General features: G+C 47.9%; 9 non-coding genes across 9 annotated transcripts; all 9 read left to right on the top strand.

Annotated features, from left to right (window-relative positions):
- Positions 1 to 3,449: 3,449 nt before the first annotated feature.
- On the top strand, positions 3,450 to 3,642 carry LOC141223449 (U2 spliceosomal RNA). Its single transcript, XR_012291070.1, has one exon. It is a non-coding gene; the product is annotated as a U2 spliceosomal RNA (small nuclear RNA).
- A 1,115-nt stretch (positions 3,643 to 4,757) lies between these two features.
- On the top strand, positions 4,758 to 4,948 carry LOC141223391 (U2 spliceosomal RNA). The gene has a single exon (XR_012291019.1). It is a non-coding gene; the product is annotated as a U2 spliceosomal RNA (small nuclear RNA).
- A 1,115-nt stretch (positions 4,949 to 6,063) lies between these two features.
- On the top strand, positions 6,064 to 6,254 carry LOC141223380 (U2 spliceosomal RNA). The gene has a single exon (XR_012291008.1). It is a non-coding gene; the product is annotated as a U2 spliceosomal RNA (small nuclear RNA).
- Positions 6,255 to 7,369: 1,115 nt separating this feature from the next.
- On the top strand, positions 7,370 to 7,560 carry LOC141223399 (U2 spliceosomal RNA). The gene has a single exon (XR_012291027.1). It is a non-coding gene; the product is annotated as a U2 spliceosomal RNA (small nuclear RNA).
- Positions 7,561 to 8,675: 1,115 nt separating this feature from the next.
- On the top strand, positions 8,676 to 8,866 carry LOC141223381 (U2 spliceosomal RNA). The gene has a single exon (XR_012291009.1). It is a non-coding gene; the product is annotated as a U2 spliceosomal RNA (small nuclear RNA).
- A 1,114-nt stretch (positions 8,867 to 9,980) lies between these two features.
- On the top strand, positions 9,981 to 10,171 carry LOC141223369 (U2 spliceosomal RNA). Its single transcript, XR_012290997.1, has one exon. It is a non-coding gene; the product is annotated as a U2 spliceosomal RNA (small nuclear RNA).
- Positions 10,172 to 11,286: 1,115 nt separating this feature from the next.
- On the top strand, positions 11,287 to 11,477 carry LOC141223358 (U2 spliceosomal RNA). The gene has a single exon (XR_012290986.1). It is a non-coding gene; the product is annotated as a U2 spliceosomal RNA (small nuclear RNA).
- Positions 11,478 to 12,592: 1,115 nt separating this feature from the next.
- Positions 12,593 to 12,783, top strand: LOC141223346 (U2 spliceosomal RNA). The gene has a single exon (XR_012290975.1). It is a non-coding gene; the product is annotated as a U2 spliceosomal RNA (small nuclear RNA).
- A 1,115-nt stretch (positions 12,784 to 13,898) lies between these two features.
- LOC141223335 (U2 spliceosomal RNA) lies at positions 13,899 to 14,089 on the top strand. The gene has a single exon (XR_012290964.1). It is a non-coding gene; the product is annotated as a U2 spliceosomal RNA (small nuclear RNA).
- The last annotated feature ends 7,785 nt before the right edge of the window (positions 14,090 to 21,874 follow it).

Genomic DNA, 21,874 nt, shown 5'->3' with positions numbered 1-21,874 from the left:
AAGTCTGCGGGGGTCGCAATTCTGATCAGGGGGGGCGCATTCACGCTTGAGTCCGTCCAGGAGCTCATCTGCGGCAGGGCTCTTGTTGTAGATGGCAACTGGGCGGGGGAACCTGTCAGGTTCATCAACGTGTATGCGTCCCCACTGAAGAATGAGCGTTTGGAGCTTTTCCAGACCCTGCGGCTTCAGCTTGCCACCACCAGGACCTTAGTGATGGCCGGGGATTTCAACTGCCCCATCGAGGAGGACGGTCGTAGTTCTGGCACATCTGCCAAGTTGGACATCACGTCCAAGCTGCTCATCGAGATGGTAACCGAGGCCTCTCTTCAGGACGTGGTGGGCTCCATGGGGAGAGGCTCCACGAACTATTCGTGGAGCCGACCCGATGGCTCACTCCGCTCCAGGATTGACTTTGTGTTCACCTCTCGGGCAGTTAGGCAGAGTAGGCACTCGATGGTCTCCTGCTTCTTCTCCGACCACAGAGCCATTCACTTACAAGGTGTCCTCGGCGACGGTTTTCCGTCCGGCCCCGGCTCCTGGAAGCTGAATTGTGCTCTGCTGGCTCAGGATGAAGTCGTGGAGGAGCTGAGAGCAGCCTACGCAATGTGGCAGTCCTACAAGGGTAGCTTCCAAACAGTCTCTGATTGGTGGGAATATGTTAAACTTGAGTTTCGCTGTTTCTTTCAGGCCAAGGGTCGACAACAGGAGTGTGAGAAGAGGAGGGACTTCAGAGGGCTGCAGCGCGAGCTGCGGTCGCTGCAGGACCTTCTTCACTGCGGCTGGGACGTGAGGGAGGAGCTGGAGGAGACCAAGAAGAGCCTGAAAAGGCACTTTGAGGAGGAGTCCAAGCGAATCATCTTCCGTTCCAAAGTGGAGAATCTGGAGAAGGGTGAGAAATGTAACTCATTCTTTTTCAGGAAACTTCATGCCGGTCACACGCCCCTGAACGAGCTGCGAGACGAGAGCGGAAACATGCGACGTGGGAAGGAGGACGTGATGAGGGTCGTCAGCGACTTCTACAGCGAACTCTACTCCCACAAGACTACCGACCCCGACGCTGCTGATAAGTTCCTGTCAGGTATCACTAACCATCTTGATCCTGCAGGCACGGCAGCCTTGGACAAACCTCTGATGGTGGGCGAATTGCTCTCTGCCGCTAAATCCTTTAGGACCGGCAGGACCCCGGGCAGTGATGGTCTTCCAGCGGAGCTCTATGTAGCGCTGGGAGACCTCATCTGTCCGGACCTGTTGGACCTGTACGAGGAGATGGTGGTGGAGGGTAGAATGCCTCCATCTTTGAGGGAAGGAATGGTCACGATCCTGTACAAGCGGAAGGGAGAGAGGTGCGACCTGAGGAATTGGCGTCCCATCACTCTGCTCAACGTGGACTACAAGATCCTGGCCAAGACGATGGCGACACGACTTAAGACGGTCATCGGACGGATCATCCACCCGGACCAGACCTGCGGCATCCCTGGACGTCGCATCGCAGACAGCCTCGCTCTCGTGCGGGACACGGTCGAGTACATCAAGGTCCGCCGCGCACACGCGGCCCTGGTCTCCTTGGATCAGGAGAAGGCCTTCGACCGGGTTTCCCACGAGTTCATGGGCCGAGCTCTGCACCGGTTAGGTTTGGGTAACATGTTTTGTTCGTATGTCCGTCTGATGTATTTTGATATCCACAGCTCGGTGTTGGTGAACGGCTGGAAGACTGACCCCTTCCCTGTCCTCTCTGGGGTCAGACAAGGCTGCCCTCTATCACCTCTTCTTTTTGTTTGTGTTATAGAACTCTTCGCAGAGGCTATCCGGCAGAATGGAGAGATCAGAGGGATCACCGCACCGGGTCCGGGACGACACGAGGTCAAGTGCTCGCTCTACATGGACGACGTCACCGTCTTCTGCGCTGATCGTGGTTCAGTCGACGCCCTCGTCCAGACGTGTGAGAGGTTCGGCCGGGCTTCAGGGGCCAAAGTCAACTGCAGGAAGTCGGAAGCCATGCTCTTCGGGGATTGGCAGCCGGCCTCCTCCGCCCCCTTCCCCTTCAACATTCAACCGGATTTCCTCAAGGTGCTGGGAGTCTGGTTCGGGAAGGAAGGAGCGGCCCTCAAGTCCTGGCAAGAACGCTTGGCCAAGGTGAAGCAACGGATCGGACTCTGGAGCCTCAGACACCTCACTTGTGAGGGTAAGGCACTCGTCCTGCGTAATGAGGTCCTGCCCGTCTTGCAGTACACGGCGCAGGCCTGGCCCCCACACGTCACTGTGTGCAGGGCCATTACCAGGACAGTGTTTCACTTTGTCTGGGGATCCAAGATGGACAGAGTCAGGCGGGCCGTCATGTACAAGGAGCCTCGCAAGGGTGGGAAGGGCGTTCCAGATATCCCCACCCTCCTGCGATCCTCTTTTGTGTGTGATTGTGTCCGCCGGACTTTGCAAGTCAAGAATGGCTCCGCGGGCAGGTCCATGTCTCGCTTCTTCCTGCTTCCTCTTTGGAGGCGACTCGGCTGGGACAAGTGGGACAGCTCCTTCCCCTACAACTGGACGACGCCATGGTTCTACGGAGACGTCGTTCGATTTGTGGGGGAGCATCAACTGGAGGGACTCAAGCCCGACTTGTGGAAGCCCAAAACTATCCACAAGCTAATCAGAGCCAAGGATGACGTGGAGAACATCACAGGACTTCACCAGGACACGCTGGAGACTGTGTGGACAAATGTGTCGTCTGACAGGCTGACCAACGGGCACAAGGACTTGTCGTGGATGGCGATTCAGGGCGGACTGCCCGTCCGGTCATTCATGCATGCCCGGAACCTGTGCAAGACCCGGTACTGCCCAAGGTGCCCCTTCGTGGAGGAAACATCTTTGCACACTTTTTGGGACTGCGGATTTGCACAGCGCCTATTGACTGCACTTGAGGATGACCTGAGGAACTCTGTCCCCAGGGCGAGCCTATCGCACCATTCTGTGCTTTACGGACTCTTCCCTGGGGTTCATACCGTCGGAGCCATCCAGGAGGCTTGGCGCCTTATGAACTGCTTCAAGGATGCCGTTTGGGTCGCCAGGAACCGGCTCATCTTGAGGAGGGAGAGGATGTCCATCCAGGACTGCCGCAGGCTGATCCACAGCCTGCTCAGAGACTATTCCATCATGGACGGTCCGGAGGACGAGGACGAGGACTAAACCCCTCCTCCCCCTCTCCCCTTATGTGTCTTGTCTTTCAATAAAGCTTCGGGCCTGTGATTTTCCCCTCCCCATCCCCTTTTTCCCAATCCCCATCCCTTATCACGGTTCGTCGTACTGTATTGATTGACATGCTTTTTCTTTCAGATTGAGTGTTTTGTGTAGCATAGGGGTGTGATGTGTCTAGTTAGTGCGTCGTATCCTCATGCTATGTAAATATGATGTAGAATTCTGTGTGTACTGGGCTGCGGCACTGTACACTGTCTGTTAACTTATTTTTTGTGCTAATAAAAGATATATTCAATCAAAAAATCTGTTCTTATCAGTTTAATATCTGATACGTCCCCTATCTGGGGACCATATATTAAATGGATTTTTAGAACAGGGAGATGGAAAAAGAGCTTGCTCTGTCCACTCCACGCATTGACCTGGTATTGCAGTATCTCCAGGACCGGTGCACCCCTTCTTTAATGCAGTTTCTAAAATCAGAAAGAATTGAATTCAATGTTTTTTGTTCATTTTGCTTGTTTGTCGGATTTTGGGATGGACTCTTTGGCTTTGCTTTTCTTCTCCTCATTGGATTTTTCATGTTCAAAGTTGCAGAAGCCAGATTACAAGCTCATTTTGGTTCAACTTCAGCAACTGTGCATTGCATTGCCATGTAATGTGATGCAATGCTATCTTTCTAGCTCTCCCTTTTTACTTCCGTTTGGATAAACAGACATATTAGGCAAGCATTTTGGAGCTTTCACCTAAATAACTACAGGTGGTGAGATAAGCTGCACAATATAATTGACCTTTCAGTATATTGTTGCACACACACCATCTATTTAGCAAATGCCCTTGTTATCAACAGCAGCCTTTTAAACTCACCTGAGCTAACAGGTATGTGCGCTGGTTACTCTGCTGCGCTTAAAATTTCTTTTTTGGTTTGCTACAATGCCTTTTCTGAAACGTTGTCTCCTTCTGCTGGAACACTGACTTCTTTCATTTAATGCCTGCAGACTATAAAAGAGAACCCAACCCAAAAAGTTTGGTTGATTAGTCTGTGGCATTCTGTTAAACTGTTGCTTATGGCGGTCTCTGTGAGCTTCTCAGCGACATTCAGCCAGCCAGGTATCCTGCCTGCAGTAGATGGAATGTGGCAATGGAACGCTGGCTGCGCGTGTCATAATAGGCTCTGAGCCTTTATATACCTGTGCACAGCAGCAGCCACCTTCAGTCTGCTGCTGGACAGCCAGCAGCAGCAGCAGCAGGAGAGGTATGTAATCAGGAGCCCTCCTGCTAAGGGTAGACAGCTGCTCGTTCCACCCCACCCCCCGCCTTAATTGGTTCTCCTCCCTTCCAACGGTGTTGAGGCGGGTGGGAACAGCAGGGGGTGAAGGTGCTGTGTTTAAAGAGGTGGAGTTATGCAGATCTAAAACGCGTGGATTGCAGCAGCAGCAAGCCGAAAAGTGCAGGCATGTAAGGGATCTAGAGGTTGACAACATGTCTTCTTAACGGGAGTCCAGGAGCTCATCTCCACAAATGGACTTTTCAGGATCCTTGGGTGGCTCCGTAGTTTGAAACCAATTCTGGTTATCGCTTCTCGGCCTTTTGGCTAAGATCAAGTGTAGTATCTGTTCTTATCAGTTTAATATCTGATACGTCCCCTATCTGGGGACCATATATTAAATGGATTTTTAGAACAGGGAGATGGAAAAAGAGCTTGCTCTGTCCACTCCACGCATTGACCTGGTATTGCAGTATCTCCAGGACCGGTGCACCCCTTCTTTAATGCAGTTTCTAAAATCAGAAAGAATTGAATTCAATGTTTTTTGTTCATTTTGCTTGTTTGTCGGATTTTGGGATGGACTCTTTGGCTTTGCTTTTCTTCTCCTCATTGGATTTTTCATGTTCAAAGTTGCAGAAGCCAGATTACAAGCTCATTTTGGTTCAACTTCAGCAACTGTGCATTGCATTGCCATGTAATGTGATGCAATGCTATCTTTCTAGCTCTCCCTTTTTACTTCCTTTTGGATAAACAGACATATTAGGCAAGCATTTTGGAGCTTTCACCTAAATAACTACAGGTGGTGAGATAAGCTGCACATTATAATTGACCTTTCAGTATATTGTTGCACACACACCATCTATTTAGCAAATGCCCTTGTTATCAACAGCAGCCTTTTAAACTCACCTGAGCTAACAGGTATGTGCGCTGGTTACTCTGCTGCGCTTAAAATTTCTTTTTTGGTTTGCTACAATGCCTTTTCTGAAACGTTGTCTCCTTCTGCTGGGACACTGACTTCTTTCATTTAATGCCTGCAGACTATAAAAGAGAACCCAACCCAAAAAGTTTGGTTGATTAGTCTGTGGCATTCTGTTAAACTGTTGCTTATGGCGGTCTCTGTGAGCTTCTCAGCGACATTCAGCCAGCCAGGTATCCTGCCTGCAGTAGATGGAATGTGGCAATGGAACGCTGGCTGCGCGTGTCATAATAGGCTCTGAGCCTTTATATACCTGTGCACAGCAGCAGCCACCTTCAGTCTGCTGCTGGACAGCCAGCAGCAGCAGCAGCAGGAGAGGTATGTAATCAGGAGCCCTCCTGCTAAGGGTAGACAGCTGCTCATTCCACCCCACCCCCCGCCTTAATTGGTTCTCCTCCCTTCCAACGGTGTTGAGGCGGGTGGGAACAGCAGGGGGTGAAGGTGCTGTGTTTAAAGAGGTGGAGTTATGCAGATCTAAAACGCGTGGATTGCAGCAGCAGCAAGCCAAAAAGTGCAGGCATGTAAGGGATCTAGAGGTTGACAACATGTCTTCTTAACGGGAGTCCAGGAGCTCATCTCCACAAATGGACTTTTCAGGATCCTTGGGTGGCTCCGTAGTTTGAAACCAATTCTGGTTATCGCTTCTCGGCCTTTTGGCTAAGATCAAGTGTAGTATCTGTTCTTATCAGTTTAATATCTGATACGTCCCCTATCTGGGGACCATATATTAAATGGATTTTTAGAACAGGGAGATGGAAAAAGAGCTTGCTCTGTCCACTCCACGCATTGACCTGGTATTGCAGTATCTCCAGGACCGGTGCACCCCTTCTTTAATGCAGTTTCTAAAATCAGAAAGAATTGAATTCAATGTTTTTTGTTCATTTTGCTTGTTTGTCGGATTTTGGGATGGACTCTTTGGCTTTGCTTTTCTTCTCCTCATTGGATTTTTCATGTTCAAAGTTGCAGAAGCCAGATTACAAGCTCATTTTGGTTCAACTTCAGCAACTGTGCATTGCATTGCCATGTAATGTGATGCAATGCTATCTTTCTAGCTCTCCCTTTTTACTTCCTTTTGGATAAACAGACATATTAGGCAAGCATTTTGGAGCTTTCACCTAAATAACTACAGGTGGTGAGATAAGCTGCACAATATAATTGACCTTTCAGTATATTGTTGCACACACACCATCTATTTAGCAAATGCCCTTGTTATCAACAGCAGCCTTTTAAACTCACCTGAGCTAACAGGTATTTGCGCTGGTTACTCTGCTGCGCTTAAAATTTCTTTTTTGGTTTGCTACAATGCCTTTTCTGAAACGTTGTCTCCTTCTGCTGGAACACTGACTTCTTTCATTTAATGCCTGCAGACTATAAAAGAGAACCCAACCCAAAAAGTTTGGTTGATTAGTCTGTGGCATTCTGTTAAACTGTTGCTTATGGCGGTCTCTGTGAGCTTCTCAGCGACATTCAGCCAGCCAGGTATCCTGCCTGCAGTAGATGGAATGTGGCAATGGAACGCTGGCTGCGCGTGTCATAATAGGCTCTGAGCCTTTATATACCTGTGCACAGCAGCAGCCACCTTCAGTCTGCTGCTGGACAGCCAGCAGCAGCAGCAGCAGGAGAGGTATGTAATCAGGAGCCCTCCTGCTAAGGGTAGACAGCTGCTCGTTCCACCCCACCCCCCGCCTTAATTGGTTCTCCTCCCTTCCAACGGTGTTGAGGCGGGTGGGAACAGCAGGGGGTGAAGGTGCTGTGTTTAAAGAGGTGGAGTTATGCAGATCTAAAACGCGTGGATTGCAGCAGCAGCAAGCCGAAAAGTGCAGGCATGTAAGGGATCTAGAGGTTGACAACATGTCTTCTTAACGGGAGTCCAGGAGCTCATCTCCACAAATGGACTTTTCAGGATCCTTGGGTGGCTCCGTAGTTTGAAACCAATTCTGGTTATCGCTTCTCGGCCATTTGGCTAAGATCAAGTGTAGTATCTGTTCTTATCAGTTTAATATCTGATACGTCCCCTATCTGGGGACCATATATAAAATGGATTTTTAGAACAGGGAGATGGAAAAAGAGCTTGCTCTGTCCACTCCACGCATTGACCTGGTATTGCAGTATCTCCAGGACCGGTGCACCCCTTCTTTAATGCAGTTTCTAAAATCAGAAAGAATTGAATTCAATGTTTTTTGTTCATTTTGCTTGTTTGTCGGATTTTGGAATGGACTCTTTGGCTTTGCTTTTCTTCTCCTCATTGGATTTTTCATGTTCAAAGTTGCAGAAGCCAGATTACAAGCTCATTTTGGTTCAACTTCAGCAACTGTGCATTGCATTGCCATGTAATGTGATGCAATGCTATCTTTCTAGCTCTCCCTTTTTACTTCCTTTTGGATAAACAGACATATTAGGCAAGCATTTTGGAGCTTTCACCTAAATAACTACAGGTGGTGAGATAAGCTGCACAATATAATTGACCTTTCAGTATATTGTTGCACACACACCATCTATTTAGCAAATGCCCTTGTTATCAACAGCAGCCTTTTAAACTCACCTGAGCTAACAGGTATGTGCGCTGGTTACTCTGCTGCGCTTAAAATTTCTTTTTTGGTTTGCTACAATGCCTTTTCTGAAACGTTGTCTCCTTCTGCTGGAACACTGACTTCTTTCATTTAATGCCTGCAGACTATAAAAGAGAACCCAACCCAAAAAGTTTGGTTGATTAGTCTGTGGCATTCTGTTAAACTGTTGCTTATGGCGGTCTCTGTGAGCTTCTCAGCGACATTCAGCCAGCCAGGTATCCTGCCTGCAGTAGATGGAATGTGGCAATGGAACGCTGGCTGCGCGTGTCATAATAGGCTCTGAGCCTTTATATACCTGTGCACAGCAGCAGCCACCTTCAGTCTGCTGCTGGACAGCCAGCAGCAGCAGCAGCAGGAGAGGTATGTAATCAGGAGCCCTCCTGCTAAGGGTAGACAGCTGCTCGTTCCACCCCACCCCCCGCCTTAATTGGTTCTCCTCCCTTCCAACGGTGTTGAGGCGGGTGGGAACAGCAGGGGGTGAAGGTGCTGTGTTTAAAGAGGTGGAGTTATGCAGATCTAAAACGCGTGGATTGCAGCAGCAGCAAGCCGAAAAGTGCAGGCATGTAAGGGATCTAGAGGTTGACAACATGTCTTCTTAACGGGAGTCCAGGAGCTCATCTCCACAAATGGACTTTTCAGGATCCTTGGGTGGCTCCGTAGTTTGAAACCAATTCTGGTTATCGCTTCTCGGCCTTTTGGCTAAGATCAAGTGTAGTATCTGTTCTTATCAGTTTAATATCTGATACGTCCCCTATCTGGGGACCATATATTAAATGGATTTTTAGAACAGGGAGATGGAAAAAGAGCTTGCTCTGTTCACTCCACGCATTGACCTGGTATTGCAGTATCTCCAGGACCGGTGCACCCCTTCTTTAATGCAGTTTCTAAAATCAGAAAGAATTGAATTCAATGTTTTTTGTTCATTTTGCTTGTTTGTCGGATTTTGGGATGGACTCTTTGGCTTTGCTTTTCTTCTCCTCATTGGATTTTTCATGTTCAAAGTTGCAGAAGCCAGATTACAAGCTCATTTTGGTTCAACTTCAGCAACTGTGCATTGCATTGCCATGTAATGTGATGCAATGCTATCTTTCTAGCTCTCCCTTTTTACTTCCTTTTGGATAAACAGACATATTAGGCAAGCATTTTGGAGCTTTCACCTAAATAACTACAGGTGGTGAGATAAGCTGCACAATATAATTGACCTTTCAGTATATTGTTGCACACACACCATCTATTTAGCAAATGCCCTTGTTATCAACAGCAGCCTTTTAAACTCACCTGAGCTAACAGGTATGTGCGCTGGTTACTCTGCTGCGCTTAAAATTTCTTTTTTGGTTTGCTACAATGCCTTTTCTGAAACGTTGTCTCCTTCTGCTGGAACACTGACTTCTTTCATTTAATGCCTGCAGACTATAAAAGAGAACCCAACCCAAAAAGTTTGGTTGATTAGTCTGTGGCATTCTGTTAAACTGTTGCTTATGGCGGTCTCTGTGAGCTTCAAAGTGACATTCAGCCAGCCAGGTATCCTGCCTGCAGTAGATGGAATGTGGCAATGGAACGCTGGCTGCGCGTGTCATAATAGGCTCTGAGCCTTTATATACCTGTGCACAGCAGCAGCCACCTTCAGTCTGCTGCTGGACAGCCAGCAGCAGCAGCAGCAGGAGAGGTATGTAATCAGGAGCCCTCCTGCTAAGGGTAGACAGCTGCTCGTTCCACCCCACCCCCGCCTTAATTGGTTCTCCTCCCTTCCAACGGTGTTGAGGCGGGTGGGAACAGCAGGGGGTGAAGGTGCTGTGTTTAAAGAGGTGGAGTTATGCAGATCTAAAACGCGTGGATTGCAGCAGCAGCAAGCCGAAAAGTGCAGGCATGTAAGGGATCTAGAGGTTGACAACATGTCTTCTTAACGGGAGTCCAGGAGCTCATCTCCACAAATGGACTTTTCAGGATCCTTGGGTGGCTCCGTAGTTTGAAACCAATTCTGGTTATCGCTTCTCGGCCTTTTGGCTAAGATCAAGTGTAGTATCTGTTCTTATCAGTTTAATATCTGATACGTCCCCTATCTGGGGACCATATATTAAATGGATTTTTAGAACAGGGAGATGGAAAAAGAGCTTGCTCTGTCCACTCCACGCATTGACCTGGTATTGCAGTATCTCCAGGACCGGTGCACCCCTTCTTTAATGCAGTTTCTAAAATCAGAAAGAATTGAATTCAATGTTTTTTGTTCATTTTGCTTGTTTGTCGGATTTTGGGATGGACTCTTTGGCTTTGCTTTTCTTCTCCTCATTGGATTTTTCATGTTCAAAGTTGCAGAAGCCAGATTACAAGCTCATTTTGGTTCAACTTCAGCAACTGTGCATTGCATTGCCATGTAATGTGATGCAATGCTATCTTTCTAGCTCTCCCTTTTTACTTCCTTTTGGATAAACAGACATATTAGGCAAGCATTTTGGAGCTTTCACCTAAATAACTACAGGTGGTGAGATAAGCTGCACAATATAATTGACCTTTCAGTATATTGTTGCACACACACCATCTATTTAGCAAATGCCCTTGTTATCAACAGCAGCCTTTTAAACTCACCTGAGCTAACAGGTATGTGCGCTGGTTACTCTGCTGCGCTTAAAATTTCTTTTTTGGTTTGCTACAATGCCTTTTCTGAAACGTTGTCTCCTTCTGCTGGAACACTGACTTCTTTCATTTAATGCCTGCAGACTATAAAAGAGAACCCAACCCAAAAAGTTTGGTTGATTAGTCTGTGGCATTCTGTTAAACTGTTGCTTATGGCGGTCTCTGTGAGCTTTTCAGCGACATTCAGCCAGCCAGGTATCCTGCCTGCAGTAGATGGAATGTGGCAATGGAACGCTGGCTGCGCGTGTCATAATAGGCTCTGAGCCTTTATATACCTGTGCACAGCAGCAGCCACCTTCAGTCTGCTGCTGGACAGCCAGCAGCAGCAGCAGCAGGAGAGGTATGTAATCAGGAGCCCTCCTGCTAAGGGTAGACAGCTGCTCGTTCCACCCCACCCCCCGCCTTAATTGGTTCTCCTCCCTTCCAACGGTGTTGAGGCGGGTGGGAACAGCAGGGGGTGAAGGTGCTGTGTTTAAAGAGGTGGAGTTATGCAGATCTAAAACGCGTGGATTGCAGCAGCAGCAAGCCGAAAAGTGCAGGCATGTAAGGGATCTAGAGGTTGACAACATGTCTTCTTAACGGGAGTCCAGGAGCTCATCTCCACAAATGGACTTTTCAGGATCCTTGGGTGGCTCCGTAGTTTGAAACCAATTCTGGTTATCGCTTCTCGGCCTTTTGGCTAAGATCAAGTGTAGTATCTGTTCTTATCAGTTTAATATCTGATACGTCCCCTATCTGGGGACCATATATTAAATGGATTTTTAGAACAGGGAGATGGAAAAAGAGCTTGCTCTGTCCACTCCACGCATTGACCTGGTATTGCAGTATCTCCAGGACCGGTGCACCCCTTCTTTAATGCAGTTTCTAAAATCAGAAAGAATTGAATTCAATGTTTTTTGTTCATTTTGCTTGTTTGTCGGATTTTGGGATGGACTCTTTGGCTTTGCTTTTCTTCTCCTCATTGGATTTTTCATGTTCAAAGTTGCAGAAGCCAGATTACAAGCTCATTTTGGTTCAACTTCAGCAACTGTGCATTGCATTGCCATGTAATGTGATGCAATGCTATCTTTCTAGCTCTCCCTTTTTACTTCCTTTTGGATAAACAGACATATTAGGCAAGCATTTTGGAGCTTTCACCTAAATAACTACAGGTGGTGAGATAAGCTGCACAATATAATTGACCTTTCAGTATATTGTTGCACACACACCATCTATTTAGCAAATGCCCTTGTTATCAACAGCAGCCTTTTAAACTCACCTGAGCTAACAGGTATGTGCGCTGGTTACTCTGCTGCGCTTAAAATTTCTTTTTTGGTTTGCTACAATGCCTTTTCTGAAACGTTGTCTCCTTCTGCTGGAACACTGACTTCTTTCATTTAATGCCTGCAGACTATAAAAGAGAACCCAACCCAAAAAGTTTGGTTGATTAGTCTGTGGCATTCTGTTAAACTGTTGCTTATGGCGGTCTCTGTGAGCTTTTCAGCGACATTCAGCCAGCCAGGTATCCTGCCTGCAGTAGATGGAATGTGGCAATGGAACGCTGGCTGCGCGTGTCATAATAGGCTCTGAGCCTTTATATACCTGTGCACAGCAGCAGCCACCTTCAGTCTGCTGCTGGACAGCCAGCAGCAGCAGCAGCAGGAGAGGTATGTAATCAGGAGCCCTCCTGCTAAGGGTAGACAGCTGCTCGTTCCACCCCACCCCCCGCCTTAATTGGTTCTCCTCCCTTCCAACGGTGTTGAGGCGGGTGGGAACAGCAGGGGGTGAAGGTGCTGTGTTTAAAGAGGTGGAGTTATGCAGATCTAAAACGCGTGGATTGCAGCAGCAGCAAGCCGAAAAGTGCAGGCATGTAAGGGATCTAGAGGTTGACAACATGTCTTCTTAACGGGAGTCCAGGAGCTCATCTCCACAAATGGACTTTTCAGGATCCTTGGGTGGCTCCGTAGTTTGAAACCAATTCTGGTTATCGCTTCTCGGCCTTTTGGCTAAGATCAAGTGTAGTATCTGTTCTTATCAGTTTAATATCTGATACGTCCCCTATCTGGGGACCATATATTAAATGGATTTTTAGAACAGGGAGATGGAAAAAGAGCTTGCTCTGTCCACTCCACGCATTGACCTGGTATTGCAGTATCTCCAGGACCGGTGCACCCCTTCTTTAATGCAGTTTCTAAAATCAGAAAGAATTGAATTCAATGTTTTTTGTTCATTTTGCTTGTTTGTCGGATTTTGGGATGGACTCTTTGGCTTTGCTTTTCTTCTCCTCATTGGATTTTTCATGTTCAAAGTTGCAGAAGCCAGATTACAAGCTCATTTTGGTTCAACTTCAGCAACTGTGCATTGCATTGCCATGTAATGTGATGCAATGCTATCTTTCTAGCTCTCCCTTTTTACTTCCTTTTGGATAAACAGACATATTAGGCAAGCATTTTGGAGCTTTCACCTAAATAACTACAGGTGGTGAGATAAGCTGCACAATATAATTGACCTTTCAGTATATTGTTGCACACACACCATCTATTTAGCAAATGCCCTTGTTATCAACAGCAGCCTTTTAAACTCACCTGAGCTAACAGGTATGTGCGCTGGTTACTCTGCTGCGCTTAAAATTTCTTTTTTGGTTTGCTACAATGCCTTTTCTGAAACGTTGTCTCCTTCTGCTGGAACACTGACTTCTTTCATTTAATGCCTGCAGACTATAAAAGAGAACCCAACCCAAAAAGTTTGGTTGATTAGTCTGTGGCATTCTGTTAAACTGTTGCTTATGGCGGTCTCTGTGAGCTTTTCAGCGACATTCAGCCAGCCAGGTATCCTGCCTGCAGTAGATGGAATGTGGCAATGGAACGCTGGCTGCGCGTGTCATAATAGGCTCTGAGCCTTTATATACCTGTGCACAGCAGCAGCCACCTTCAGTCTGCTGCTGGACAGCCAGCAGCAGCAGCAGCAGGAGAGGTATGTAATCAGGAGCCCTCCTGCTAAGGGTAGACAGCTGCTCGTTCCACCCCACCCCCCGCCTTAATTGGTTCTCCTCCCTTCCAACGGTGTTGAGGCGGGTGGGAACAGCAGGGGGTGAAGGTGCTGTGTTTAAAGAGGTGGAGTTATGCAGATCTAAAACGCGTGGATTGCAGCAGCAGCAAGCCGAAAAGTGCAGGCATGTAAGGGATCTAGAGGTTGACAACATGTCTTCTTAACGGGAGTCCAGGAGCTCATCTCCACAAATGGACTTTTCAGGATCCTTGGGTGGCTCCGTAGTTTGAAACCAATTCTGGTTATCGCTTCTCGGCCTTTTGGCTAAGATCAAGTGTAGTATCTGTTCTTATCAGTTTAATATCTGATACGTCCCCTATCTGGGGACCATATATTAAATGGATTTTTAGAACAGGGAGATGGAAAAAGAGCTTGCTCTGTCCACTCCACGCATTGACCTGGTATTGCAGTATCTCCAGGACCGGTGCACCCCTTCTTTAATGCAGTTTCTAAAATCAGAAAGAATTGAATTCAATGTTTTTTGTTCATTTTGCTTGTTTGTCGGATTTTGGGATGGACTCTTTGGCTTTGCTTTTCTTCTCCTCATTGGATTTTTCATGTTCAAAGTTGCAGAAGCCAGATTACAAGCTCATTTTGGTTCAACTTCAGCAACTGTGCATTGCATTGCCATGTAATGTGATGCAATGCTATCTTTCTAGCTCTCCCTTTTTACTTCCTTTTGGATAAACAGACATATTAGGCAAGCATTTTGGAGCTTTCACCTAAATAACTACAGGTGGTGAGATAAGCTGCACAATATAATTGACCTTTCAGTATATTGTTGCACACACACCATCTATTTAGCAAATGCCCTTGTTATCAACAGCAGCCTTTTAAACTCACCTGAGCTAACAGGTATGTGCGCTGGTTACTCTGCTGCGCTTAAAATTTCTTTTTTGGTTTGCTACAATGCCTTTTCTGAAACGTTGTCTCCTTCTGCTGGAACACTGACTTCTTTCATTTAATGCCTGCAGACTATAAAAGAGAACCCAACCCAAAAAGTTTGGTTGATTAGTCTGTGGCATTCTGTTAAACTGTTGCTTATGGCGGTCTCTGTGAGCTTCTCAGCGACATTCAGCCAGCCAGGTATCCTGCCTGCAGTAGATGGAATGTGGCAATGGAACGCTGGCTGCGCGTGTCATAATAGGCTCTGAGCCTTTATATACCTGTGCACAGCAGCAGCCACCTTCAGTCTGCTGCTGGACAGCCAGCAGCAGCAGCAGCAGGAGAGGTATGTAATCAGGAGCCCTCCTGCTAAGGGTAGACAGCTGCTCGTTCCACCCCACCCCCCGCCTTAATTGGTTCTCCTCTCTTCCAACGGTGTTGAGGCGGGTGGGAACAGCAGGGGGTGAAGGTGCTGTGTTTAAAGAGGTGGAGTTATGCAGATCTAAAACGCGTGGATTGCAGCAGCAGCAAGCCAAAAAGTGCAGGCATGTAAGGGATCTAGAGGTTGACAACATGTCTTCTTAACGGGAGTCCAGGAGCTCATCTCCACAAATGGACTTTTCAGGATCCTTGGGTGGCTCCGTAGTTTGAAACCAATTCTGGTTATCGCTTCTCGGCCTTTTGGCTACGATCAAGTGCTTTATTGCAGGAGATTGTGGTTGAAGGGCACTCGGGTACCCCTCTCCTTGGCCTGGCAGGATCGTCCACTTTGGTGGACTTAACCTGCTTGCTGCTATTAGGGAGAGGGCTTAGTCCCAGGGTAACGAGTTGCGATCCCCCAGCTTCCAGGTGTTTTTCGCTGCAAGAACACTGGGAGCGCAGATTGCAAGCGGCTGCAATTTGCAACCTTGTTGCCTTTTTCCATGGAGGTTGACCCTAACCTCGTGCCTCTTTATGCGAGGCTAAAAAACTCTATCCGAGTTCACTTCACGGCGGGTGGCTCGGATATGAGGAAATTAGGGTATGTAGTCCAGGACGTGCTCAGGAACCTTCTTGGCGTACAAAGGAATGAAATTCTCTCCATCCAGGATTATCCCAGAAGAGGTGACTATGACATCACATTCACCGGAGAAGGTATTTTTAGAGATGTACTAGAAAAGTTAAAAAAAGTTGAAAATAGTCCTGTTTTGAAAGGGATACAAATTGTTGAGCACGTCCTGGATGAGGTAAGACTGGTTATTGTAAAAATATTTTCGCCCTTTGTTTCTGCTCCAGAAGTAATGTCATTTCTAGCAATTTATTTTAAAAGTGTTAAATGTATTGGGAAGATATTAAACGAATATAACATATGGACATCTAAGTGGAAATTCCTTGTGAATAGTGTTGAGCATTCCGATACTGAAATATCGGGTATCGGCCGATATTCGCGGTATCGGAATTCCGATACTTAATTCCGATACTTTTGCAATATCGTATACCGGAATCGGAAGTTCCCATAATGCAATGAGACATTTTCATTTTATTCAGCCAATGAGGATCCTAAGAAGTGTGGGCACATCCTGTTAGGCATGTAGGCATCTTAACTAATGGCATGGCTGTGATTGGCTGCTGAAATGATGTCATGATGCACTATAAAAGCCACCGCCGCCATTTTGAGCTCACTCTGCTGTGAATTCAGTTAGGGATAGGACGCTGTTGTTCTGAGGGACAGTTTTAGCTACCTATTTGCTCTATACTGCTTTACCCAAGCTACTTTCTAAATCACTGTGCCTTGCAGTGCTAGTGCACAGTTCCCTGTGCTGTTCACCGCTATCTGCAAGGTCTGTGTGTGTGAGTGCAGCTCACCCTGTAGTGTGTGCTTCAGCCAAGTCTGGTTGTAGTGCACTCAGTGTGTGTCACTGCCTCATACATTGTCCTTTTTTGCCAATTCATAATTTTTCCTGATATCTCCTATTAGTGTGGTGGTTCCATCTGTATTCAGCTAAATTGGTTCCAAACACACTATATAGGAGTAGATAGAGAAATTTTTTTCCGTCTTGCAGCACTAGTGCACAGTGCTCTGCATCTGTACTGTTCACCGCTGTCTGCAAGGTCTGGTGTGTGAGTGCAGCTCACCCTGTAGTGTGTGCTTCAACCCCGTCTGGTTGTAGTGCACTCAGTGTGTGTCACTGCCTCATACATTGTCCTTTATTGCCAATTCATAATTTTTCCTGATATCTCCTATTAGTGTGGTGGTTCCATCTGTATTCAGCTAAATTGGTTCCAAACACACTATATAGGAGTAGATAGAGAAATTTTTTTCCGTCTTGCAGCACTAGTGCACAGTGCTCTGCATCTGTACTGTTCACCGCTGTCTGCAAGGTCTGGTGTGTGAGTGCAGCTCACCCTGTAGTGTGTGCTTCAACCCCGTCTGGTTGTAGTGCACTCAGTGTGTGTCACTGCCTCATACATTGTCCTTTATTGCCAATTCATAATTTTTCCTGATATCTCCTATTAGTGTGGTGGTTCCATCTGTATTCAGCTAAATTGGTTCCAAACACACTATATAGGAGTAGATAGAGAATTTTTTTTCCGTCTTGCAGCACTAGTGCACAGTGCTCTGCATCTGTACTGTTCACCGCTGTCTGCAAGGTCTGGTGTGTGAGTGCAGCTCACCCTGTAGTGTGTGCTTCAACCCCGTCTGGTTGTAGTGCACTCAGTGTGTGTCACTGCCTCATACATTGTCCTTTATTGCCAATTCATAATTTTTCCTGATATCTCCTATTAGTGTGGTGGTTCCATCCATATTCAGCTAAATTGATTCCAAACACACTATATAGGAGTAGATAGAGGAGCCTTTCTGCAGCATTGGGCCCTGCAGCCCCAGCCAGATTAGTATTAGCCTATTTTTTGCAGCCTCATCTATTGCATTGTAGGTTACCTTCCTACATTGTAATAGCTACAAAAAGTTTGTGATACTATCGTTATTACATCTTTAGGCACATCCAGTGTCTTTTTGTGACAAAAAAAACCTAAATAAAGTTCACCAAACACTCCACTTTACAGTTGTGTAGGCCACATTAGCTCATATTAAAGTCTAGTCCACACTTTATAAAATTAGTGTTTCTTATACCTGTTAGCAGCTGTTCAGGAATAAGCACACTAAGCCCTTAGTACTTTTCTGCATATCTTTATCAGTCTACCAAGATGAAGAAGGCAGGGAGTAAGGCATGTGGTCGTGGTCGTGGGCGTGGGCGTGGAGTTTCTGCAGGGAGAGGACGTGAGGATTCTGTGCCTGCAGGGAGAGGACGTGGGGATTCTGTGCCTGCTGCGGGCACCAGTGACTCAGCATCCCCCAGTTTTACCAGGGAACAGTCCTTTATGCGCAGCTTTGTAGGAGCTAGCCGTACCCCACTGCTGCGCGAGGACCAAATTGAAGCCGTTGTCGGATGGATGGCAGCTAACGCATCGACTTCAATTAGTTCCAGATCCTCTCAGGTCCTGAGCACTGAAGAGCACCCATCTGTCTCTTCACCACCTGCCAAATTGCCCAGGCAGTCAGAGAGCCCTGGACAGGAGCCATCTCTACTTCTGTTCTCTGAATCTCTTGGCTTGGAAAGAGGGGGCCAGCCAAGCAGAATTCGAGAATTTGAAGAAGAGGTAGTATGCAGTGATGCGCAACCGTTTTGTCTCTCTGAATCTGAAGAGGCGGGTGGGCCAGTGCCTATGGTCAGCAGCACACCTCAGTACGCATCTGATGATGAGACTCAGGTGCCACTTTCTGGTGCGTACTGTGCTGTCGAGACTACCCAGGAGAAGCAGTTGTTTGAAGAGGGTGGTGTAGATGATGAGGTCCTTGACCCATCATGGCGTGAGGGACAGGAAGGTGGTGGGAGCAGCTCTGAGGAAGAGATTCCCCGAACGGCCCAAAAAGGAGGGAGAGGGAGGGGGCAGACTTGGTTGCCTGTAGCCTCCACTTCGGCACCCATTAGGAGCATGGCTCTTCCAAAATCCAAAGCGGGCGCTCCCAAGACTTGCAGTGCCTGGTCCTTTTTTGACACAGTTGCAGATGACATTTGCTTTGTCAAATGCAAGCTGTGTAATCAGAAGGTGAAAAGAGGGAAAAGTGTCAGCAACCTCAATACCACAAATATGTGGAAACATGTGCGGACCAAGCACGTGGTGGAGTTACACAAACACACTGAAGACCTAGGCCAACCTACAGCGCCACCTACCACCTCTTCAGCTCGTGTTGTAGCCTCTTCCTCCAGCTCACACACAGCTGGTTCGGCTTCCTCACAGGATCGCCATGGAAGAATCTCTGGCACTGTTGTACAGAGACACAGTGTAATTCCACCCACAGCACCACTTTCCCAGTCATCCTCACACTCCCAGGCCAGTCTACAGCCATCGTTAGCACAGGCATGGGAGAAAAGGCGCCCATACTCGGCAAACCACCCCCGAGCACAGGCTCTGAATGCTGGCATTGCTAAACTACTGGCCCTTGAAATGCTATCATTCAGGCTGGTGGAGACTGACACATTCCGTAACTTTATGGCATTGGCAGTCCCACAATACAACGTGCCCAGCCGCTTTTATTTCAGCAGGCAAGCCGTCCCTGCCCTGCAACATCATGTGGAGGGAAAAATTAAACATGCGCTACAAAACGCCGTCAGTAGCAAGGTCCACCTGACCACTGATGCGTGGACCAGTAAGCATGGACAGGGACGATACCTTTCCCTCACTGCCCATTGGGTAAATGTTGTGGAGCCGGGTACAGATCTTGAGAGTGGCGCTGTACGTGTTCTGCCAACTCCAAGGATTGCAGGAATCCAGTCTGTACACATTGACTCCTCCTCATACTCCAGTTCCTCTGAATCAGCGCTGCAGGAGCCGTCACGGTCTACCTCCACATCGACCCGTGAACGGTTACCTGTTATGATGACCGATATGAGCACAGCCGTGGCCAAACGTCAACAGGCCGTATTAAAATTAATTTCTTTGGGGAATCGAAGCCACACAGCGCAGGAGCTCTGGAATGCCATCAAGCAGCAGAGTGACGTGTGGTTTGTGCCAGCGAATCTCCAGCCAGGCATGGTAGTGTGTGACAATGGCCGAAATCTGGTGGCAGCTCTGGGCCTAGGCAACCTCACTCACATCCCATGTCTGGCACATGTGCTCAACTTGGTCGTGCAGAGTTTTTTGAGGGACTATCCGGATCTTGATGCACTGCTTCACAAGGTCCGCATAGAGTGCGCTCACTTGCGGCGTTCCAGCAATGCAAGATCACGCATTGCAGCTCTGCAGCGCCGATTATGTCTTCCGGAACATCGCATCATATGTGACCTACCCACCAGGTGGAATTCAACGTTACATATGTTGGAGAGGTTGTGTGAGCAGCAGGCAGCAGTAATGGAGTACCAGCTGCAGCAGGCGCAAACAAGTCGCAGTGCGCCTCTGAGTGGGCCTCTATGAAGGACATTTGCCACGTTTTGCGTGCCTTCGATTATTCCACGCGGATGGCGAGTGCAGATGATGCACTAGTCAGCATGACTATCCCCCTTATCTGCCTGCTTGAAAAAACACTGCAAGCACTAAGGGACGAGGTTTTGGAAGAGGTGGAGGATGAGGAGTCACAAATGCCATCTGCTTCTCTACAGTCTGCGCAACGTGGTTCCTCACAAAGGCCTAGGCAGGGGACACTTTGTGAGGAGGATGAGGAGGAGTCAATGGATGAGGAAGACATCTGTCCAGAGGAGGGAGGTACACAATGCTCTAGTAGTCAGTATCTAGAGCGAGGGTGGGGTGATGCAGAGCAGGCAGAGATCACGCCTCAAGCAGGGGACAGCGTTTCTTGGCCAGTTGGCAGTCTGCAGCACATGGTTGATTTCATGCTGCAGTGCCTCAGAAACGACCGCCGCATCGCCCACATTCTCAACACGGCTGATTATTGGGTGTCCACCCTCCTAGATCCTCACTACCGGGACAACTTACAAAGCCTCATAACACCATTGAACCGGGAGCGTAAAATGCGGGAGTACCAAGACGCACTGGTGCATTCCATCATGTTCTCCATTCCAACCGAGAGCAGTGCTGCTAGTGCTTTACAAAGCAGCTCAGTGCGTCGAGGCAGTGGAGGAAGCTCTGCACAAAGAGGGAGCAGAAGCAGCGCCTCAGCACAAGGCAAGACCAGTATGGCCGAAATGTGGCAAAGTTTTGTGTCCCCGCCGCCACAAATGTCTACACCATCACAGACAGCTCCAGTCAGCAGGAGGCAACGTTTCCGTCAGATGGTGACAGACTACATGTCTTGCCCTCTTAGTGTACTCCCAGACGGCTCTTCTCCCTTCAAGTTTTGGGTCTGTAAGCTGGATACATGGCCAGAGCTTAGTCAGTATGCACTGGAGGTGCTAGCTTGCCCTGCTGCTAGTGTATTATCGGAACGCGTCTTTAGTGCCGCAGGTGGTGTACTAACAGACCGTCGCATGCGACTATCCTCCGATAACGTTGACCGGCTTACTTTTCTCAAAATGAACAAGGCCTGGATCTCTCATGAATTTGCCAGTCCTCTTCCAGAATAAATAATTGGTTGGCAACAGTATCCAGGTCTCCTGTTCTGTTCATGTTTCTACCACCTGAACTGTAATCCCTGAGCTCCAACACCGCCAGTTGGCGCTCGGAAGTGCCGTCTGCACAGTCAACACTTGCTGCCGTGTTATTGGGGTTCAGTAACGTCAGCTGTTCTCCTGCTGTGCGGACGGCAATTTCTCCTGATTTGTCCACATCCACTGTACTACACATTTTAAAGTTGCTCCAATTACTCCTCTGGCTCCTCTGTTTTCATTCTTATCCCTGGGCTCCAGCACCGCCAGTTGGCGCTCGGAAGTGCTGTCTGCACAGTCAACACTTGCTACCATGTTATTGGGGTTCAGTAACGTCAGCTGTTCCCCTGCTGTGCGGACGGCAATTTCTCCTGCTCTGTCCACATTCTCACTACTACAGATTTTAAAGTTGCTCCAATTACACCTCTGGCTCCTCTGTTTTCAGTATTATCCCTGAGCTCCAACACCGCCAGTTGGCGCACGGAAGTGCCGTCTGCACAGTCAACACTTGCTGCCGTGTTATTGGGGTTCAGTAACGTCAGCTGTTCTCCTGCTGTGCGGACGGCAATTTCTCCTGCTTTGTCCAAATCCACTGTACTACACATTTTAAAGTTGCTCGAATTACACCTCTGGCTCCTCTGTTTTCATTCTTATCCCTGGGCTCCAGCACCGCCAGTTGGCGCTCGGAAGTGCCGTCTGCACAGTCAACACTTGCTGCCGTGTTATTGGGGTTCAGTAACGTCAGCTGTTCTCC

This window comes from Phyllobates terribilis, unplaced genomic scaffold (assembly GCF_046119375.1).
Source record: "Phyllobates terribilis strain yellow unplaced genomic scaffold, ASM4611937v1 Scaffold_376__1_contigs__length_1858288, whole genome shotgun sequence".
In the NCBI taxonomy this organism is placed as follows: domain Eukaryota; kingdom Metazoa; phylum Chordata; class Amphibia; order Anura; family Dendrobatidae; genus Phyllobates; species Phyllobates terribilis.
The sequence above is the reverse complement of the archived record's forward strand: the minus strand, read 5'-3'. Positions and strand labels throughout refer to the sequence as shown.